This window comes from Nicotiana attenuata, chromosome 1, assembly GCF_001879085.1.
Source record: "Nicotiana attenuata strain UT chromosome 1, NIATTr2, whole genome shotgun sequence".
NCBI classification, from domain to species: domain Eukaryota; kingdom Viridiplantae; phylum Streptophyta; class Magnoliopsida; order Solanales; family Solanaceae; genus Nicotiana; species Nicotiana attenuata.
In genome coordinates this window covers 89,395,497-89,402,768 of record NC_031989.1, presented here as the reverse complement: position 1 = coordinate 89,402,768, position 7,272 = coordinate 89,395,497, and positions in this window count along the sequence as shown.

Sequence of the window (7,272 nt, the reverse complement as noted above, 5' to 3'; positions counted from 1 at the left end):
TTAGTTGCTTTGGGTTGTGTCAATTTTTAGAGACTTGGGGAAGGGGTGGGCGAGGGGGAGGGGTAGGGGGGGAGGGGTGAGGAGAGTTGCATAAAAAATATATTTTTTAAAATATTTTCCTAAAAAAAATATTTTCTACTCTCTAACCAAACAATAGAAAATATTTTCCGGAAAATATTTTCCACTCACCAAGCAAACAAGGGAAAATAAGTGATAAAACCACTCATTTTTCATGAAAATATTTTCTAGGAAAACATTTTCCATGGAAAACATTTTCCTCCATACCAAACACACCCTTAATCTAATGATATCATCCATCTTTTGAGAAACAAATCGAACAAAAAAAATAAAATTATATTCATTGATTAAATTGTTATACCACATTAAGCCTTCATGAGCCCAGACCAAAATACAGTTACATGAACATGTCAAATACCATATATACAAAAAAAAAGGTACTATACTAAGGACCAAATTTAATTACTAGAAGAATGTATAGGAGATACAAGCTCTAGAAGTCGGTCAAGACGGGTAGCAGCAGGCTCTTGATCTCTCAACATTTTCTCCTTCAGATGCTTGCTCTCCTCCTGCAAAGAGACAATCTCCGCATTTAACCTCTTAATCTTCTCCTTGGCCTCCTTCGATTCATTGATCAGTTAGGTGATTAGACTTTTACTTGGTACCCAATTCTTTATCCAGAAGATCACACTCTACCAATCTCTCTCTGTCAAACAAATTATTTTTGGTCCTCTTCTTTCCTTCTCCCTGTGGGACCTCAAAGTGAGCAAGCACCTGAGTGAGCAGAAACCCTACAACAATGTATGCTTTTCCTTAGAAGGAGTGGCTGCCTTGCTATATTCTTGATCATAATTGCAGAAAGGTTCACCAGCATGTCCTCGACAAGTATTTCCATCACTACCATGTCTAAGGCAGTGGCCTCATTCATCTTTTCTGCCCTTGGCAATACATACTTATTCACCAACTCATAGAACAACTTGTGAACCGATTACAATTTATGCTTGTACACTTTCTCTTCTCCTTTGTTACTTTTCTGGGAGAAATTCTCATCCAAATATCTCTCTTCCTGACCCTCACGAACCTTGATCCACTTTTGTTTGGCAGAGGTATCAAACTCATTGGCCAGGACCCTCAGAATTTTTCCCAAGCCTTCAGCATTGAAGGTCATCTCGACCCTCTTCACAGTAGTGCTTACAGTCTCATCCTCCAACAATTGAAGGTTGGATTAAAACTCACACACTTCTTCCTCGTGCACCACTGGAAATGGATAGAGAAGAAGATGGGTCCGCTGCTGAAAATTCAGGTTTTATTTCAAATCTATCATCCCACTTCACTAACAATTTTAGGATCAATCACTCTCCCCTTCAACACAGTCAAGTCACTAAACTAGTTCTCCTTTCCTACACTGGTAATATTTTCTTTATTTTTTCTTCTCCGTTTAGAACTAGTCCCTACTTCCTCAGGCTCAGATTCCATTCTTCTTCTCAAAGTCCTCTTTTCTTCTCTAAGGTGGTTTTGAATGAACCAACCTCTTCTTTTCCTTTTATTTTTAGAGGAGTCTCCTCTTCTTCCTCTTCCTCATTATCCATGCATATAGCGTCCATATAGGACAACATATCCCTCAATCCAAACTCTTTTTACTCTTTTGTCTCCTTTCTTTTTTTCTTACTTGCCTCAGCAGCCTTCTCCAGAAAAGCTTTTTTTTGCTCCTACTGGTAGGAGCCCTATTCTTGGGAAGTTTCTCTTTCTTGTCTATCTTAATTTTTTTTTTGAGCAAACAGAAAATATATATATTAATAGTTAAGGAGGATGGAATACATTGTCGCCATAGTTAGTGTCTCTAAGGACACTTTCGTTCTAGACTTGCCAAAATATTACAAGTATCATAAGAGAGTTTCTTAACAAAAATACATGATTCTATCAAGTCTTTTTCCATAAAGCATTTAACATAGGATGGAGCTTCAACAAAAATCTTCATTCCTTCCCTTTCCTTCTTTGCCTTCTTTGCCATATGGTGAGCTACATTATTCCCCTGCCTGAATGTGTGCCGGAGGATTATTCCCTTCTGTTGGTGCATTAACCACCTGCATGCATAAACAATATCATAATAGAGCACATTTCCTTGAAGAATCGCTTGTATGGCCTCCACCGAGTCTGATTCTATTTCCAGCGGGTATAGATTCCATTGCTCGGCCATTTTGAGACCTTCCAGTATGGCTTTTAGCTCAGCCTCCAGTGATCCACCTGCATATGTGGATTTGCCAAAACCTACAATCCAGTGACCTCTAGAATTTCTAAAAATGCCCTCTAAACCACTTTTTAGTGTGACAATGTTATGGCTTGCATCTATGTTAAGCTTTATCCAGCCTTGTTGAGGCTTGTGCCATGCAACCTTAATAGTAATTTTTTTTGGAGGGGGGGGGGGGGGTGAAGATGCTTTTTTCAGTAAGAAATTTATATTCAGTAGCCTTCTTAAAGATAAAATCAACATTAATTAATGAGCAGGTATTGTTTTGATTGTTATTATTCCTGTTTGTCCATATGTACCAAACTACGAAAGGCAGTAGAGTGTCCCAATTTATGAGAGTGTTAGGAATTGTATAGTTAAAGTTTTTTAGTTGTATTAGCCAGTGATCAGCTGAGTCTTTGTAGTGATGATGCAGTCCAATCCTATCCCAAAAGGGTTTGACAGCCTTGCAATGTATGAAAATATGAGTAATCGATTCATCCTCATTGTTTCAACACACTGGACACATTGGATCTATGTTCAACCCAATTCTGGTTAGGTATTGTCTACAAGGAATCCTGTTATGAAGGCATTGCCAGAAGAAATATTTTATTTTGTTTGGACAATGTAGCTTCCAGAACCATTGGAAATCATTATTAGTACTATTGGAAGATTCAAGGAGATTGAAACAAATTTTTGTAGTAAAAAAGCCTTTGGTAGTTAGTGACCATATTGGGATATCACTCTTTGGTCCCTCTCTCCGGATTCTAACTTTTTCCATAACATCCTTAATGTGGTTTGGGATGTCAAGGGAAAGTTTGTCAAAATTCCTTTTATTTCCATCTACTAAATTTTTAATATTAATAGCATGTTCATCTTTTTGTAAAGGGCCTTCCACAGTTGCTCTAAGATTTTCTACCCCGGGGATCCAATTATTTTCCCAAATGTTAATGTTGGAGAGGATGTGGGGTGACCAAGTGATTCCCTTACTACATAACTCCCAACCCTTTTTGATGCTTTTCCAAATAAAAGAGTTTTTATTGGAGGCATTAGTAGAAGCATAGGTGGAGATTATAAGGGTGGCCTAAGGAGAGGTGGGGTTTGTAAGAATTCTCCAAACCATACTAGCCAATATGCAAAGGTTCTTTGAATTGGCACTATGTATTCCTAGACCCCCGCTAGATTTAGGTTGGCATATGGTAGACCAATTTATTAGGTGTAATTTTTTCTTTTCATTGTTAGTTCCCCAGATGAAGTCTCTTTGCACCATATTTTTAAGGATCTTTTTTGGGAGTAAGGTATATTGCATATAGTGGTTAGGAATTGAATTTAGGCACGAGTGTGCCAGGGTGGTTCTTCCAGCAATATTTAGAAATTTCATCTTCCAAGCGGCAAGCTGGGATCTCATCTTATCAATTATAAATTGATAATCCCCTGGTCTAGGGCTGTTATTTAATATAGGGAATCCTAAGTAGGTGCCAAAAGATTCACTTTTCCTAATACCTAGTATTTTAGTAATATCAATTATGTCTTGTTCAGGGCAGTTTTTTGAAAACAAAATTTTGGATTTGGTTAGATTAATCTTTTGTCCAGAAATTTCACTAAAATAGTCAAGGCCCTCTTTAATGGAATAAGGCGATTTCTTATTTGCTTTAGCCATCAAAGTGAGGTCGTCCGCAAAGAATAGGTGGGAAAGTTTTGGATTTTTTCTACTAGTGGTTATTGGATCCCATTTCATTAAGTCCACTTGATAATGAATATACCTGGAAAGCATTTCAAGACAAAGTATAAAGATGTATGGTGAGATGGGATCCCCTTGTCTAATACCCCTAGTAGGCTCAAAAGAGTTAGTGACTGAGCCATTGACTAGGACTGAGATAGAGCTAGTAGTAATACAATTTAAAAGGAGCTTTGACAATTTGGGAGAGAATTTGAAGTATTGAAGGGTGTAGTGAATGAAAGACCATTCAATACTATCAAATACTTTTTCCAAATCAATTTTTAGCAACATGTGACCTTGTTTACCTTCCAATTTCCTTAAATTGGAGACCATGTCTTGGATAATAACAGCATTATCGGAGGCTCTTCTATCTTTCACAAAGCTAGCTTGATAGGGGTTAATGAGGTTATTTAGAAAAGGCTTTAACCTATTTGCTAGAATCTTTGTCACTATCTTATACATTGTATTACATAAACCAATAGGTCTAAAATTTATAATGTTATTAGCATTAGGAATTTTGAGTATAAGGCATAAGTAGGTTTTGTTGATAATATGAGGAATTACTTGGTTCTCAAATATATTTTTACAAAAATTCACCATAGAGGGACCTATGATATTCCAGTACTTTTGGTAAAAAAAGGATGAAGTCCATCCGGCCCCGGAGCTTTAAAGGGTTTGAAAGAGAATATGGCTCTCTTGATTTCAACTTCTTGTAATGGACCATCAAGTGTAATAAGATCCATTTGGCCAGTATTTGAACTAGGGTTCAGGAGGTTTTCTCTACTGGCTATTTTATGGGTAGAGGTAAACAGATCCTTAAAGTAGTTGGTAACGTAAGACATAATAAGAAGAGGATCATTGATCCAATTACCAGTTTCAACCTTAAAAAAATTTATTTTGTTACGTCTCTTCCTATTGGTGGCACAAATGTGGAAGTATTTAGAGTTTGTGTCACCCTCGTTAAGCCACATTATCCTAGATCTAATCTTCCAGTAATCTTCTTCAATTAATAGGAGATTGTTGTAGTCATTTTCTAATTCTTTTTCCAGATTTTTGGAGGAAACTACTGGTTGTATAATGGCTCGAACTTTGAATTCCATTTAGTCGAGCCATTAGCTTACGTTTTTACCCATTAAATCTCCAAACGTACTAGCTTCCCATTACTTAATACAGTCAACAAAATTCTTACAATTTGTAAGGTAATTAGGTTCGCACCAAAGTTTTTCCACTAGGGGTTGGAATTCCGGATGATTACACCAATAAGTTTCTAGTCTAAAGGGTTGCCTGTGGAGCAGGCTATTTTTTGGTATAAGTTCAGCTAATATTGGGTTATGATCCGAATAAGTCTTAGGTAAATGAACTATAGAGCTATTAGGGAATAACTCAATCCATTTATCGTTCCCAAAGACTTTGTCTAACCTTTCCATTATCAAGCCCTTTTTTGTGTGTCTATGATTGGACCATGTAAATTTGCAACCTTTGAAGCCAAGATCCACTAGATTACAGTTATTTAAAAATTAGCCCGTGAATCTTTTATAGGTCTACAACCAAATTTATCACTAGTAGTGAAAACATCATTAAAATCCCCTCCTACCATCCAAGGTCCTATATGGTTTTTACTAATTTGTTCTAGATTATCCCACATAGTATTTCTATTATGAACAACAGTGCTAGCATAGATTGTACTAAAGAGCCAATGTTTACGTATAGGTAGTACCTCAATTGTTGCATGTATTTCCTGGTTCCTACGAACGAAGTTTTGGACGGTCACCACCTCATGGTTGTATAGAATGACAATCCCTCCTGCTTGGCCTTCTGATGGTACTTCTATCATTTTTGTAAACCCAAATCCATCAAGCAATTCCACATAATTTCCCATTCTTGTTTCCAGTAATGCTACCAGGCAAGGTCTGTGAGTGTCGACCATTTCTCTGAAATTTCTCCTAAAGTTCTCATTGTTACCTCCTCTTATATTCCAAATAATAATATTGGTGGGACGATTCATGGAAGCACTAAGATTTTGGTTTGGTGGTTCCCCATTTTCCATCACATTCCGCAGAATGGTGTTCCTCCTTAAGGCTGGTACTAATATCATGGCCCTGTTTCCTACTGTAGGATCCTGGGGTGGCCTGATGTCCATCAAGCATTTGTATAATGCTAGAGGGCAGTTGAGAACGTGCCTCTTCTCCTGCATCTCCGAGAAGAGAAATACTTTTACCCCGTCTAGGTTTGAGAACTCTAGGATTTGTTCTAAGATTATATTGAGTGGTTCCTCTTCCTCCATTTCTGCCTCTACTGGTTCTTGGTTTTGGGCTGGGGGATGAGGTGGTGATGGTGGTTGTTGGTGTGGTTGAGGGATGTAATGCTCTTGGGCTAGTGGAGGATTCTCCCAAGGCATGAAAATGGGTTGAGGTCGATTAGTGTTTCTGGGGTAAAGAATGGCATGTCTAGTAGAGCATTCTGGGGATATATGAGGTTGAAGTGGGCGGGGGGGGGGGGGGGGGGTTAAGTTCCACTGGTTTCTCATTGCATGTACCAGTTGGGGGTTCACTGAGGGAGCTAAGGGTTGTAGTATATTGTTTAGCCACATTTGGTTGAGGTAATTGTTAATAGCTAGTCTCATGCCCTCCGTTACTAGCTGAGCCAAATATTGAGTGTTGTGGAGGATCACGATTGTGTCCTGGACGTTGATTTGTAGGTTGAAAGATATTGCATGGCCCATTAGTCCCATTTCCATCCATGAGACTGGTTGATAATCTTGTGCTTGTGGTGGTTGGACATATATTATCTGAGGGTTTTGTACTGGTTGAGGGAATGGTGGAATATTCTCCATGGCAATTTCTCTGTTTGCCTTAGGATTTGTATCAATCTGGGACGTCTCCTTATAGTTGGAGGGAATCTGGGCATTTTGAGAAGGCTTAGGGATATCAAACGTTGCTAACTCAGGCGTGGGAGGGGGCCTAGGGAAGGGTTGAGAGGGATTGGGTGATAGGGTAATGATTTGGGGTTTTTCTTGCATGGATTTTGGATTTCCAATGCCATGGTTTATAGGTGTTTCTTCCATCCGAGTAGTATCCATTGCTTCAGTGGTTTGATTGGACAGTTGTATGCCATGGCCATCACTTTTTGCCATTTGGCTTACATGCTCAGGTAGGTCGAGATTATGAGATCCCAAGGCTTGGATTTTGTCCAGATTTTTGGTTAAAGTAGTGTAATTACCAGTTGGGGTAGTTTTGTTGATATGTGGGTGGGAGAGTGTTGTATTAATAGGGAGGGTACTACTGTCATTTACCCTTAGTTCATGCAT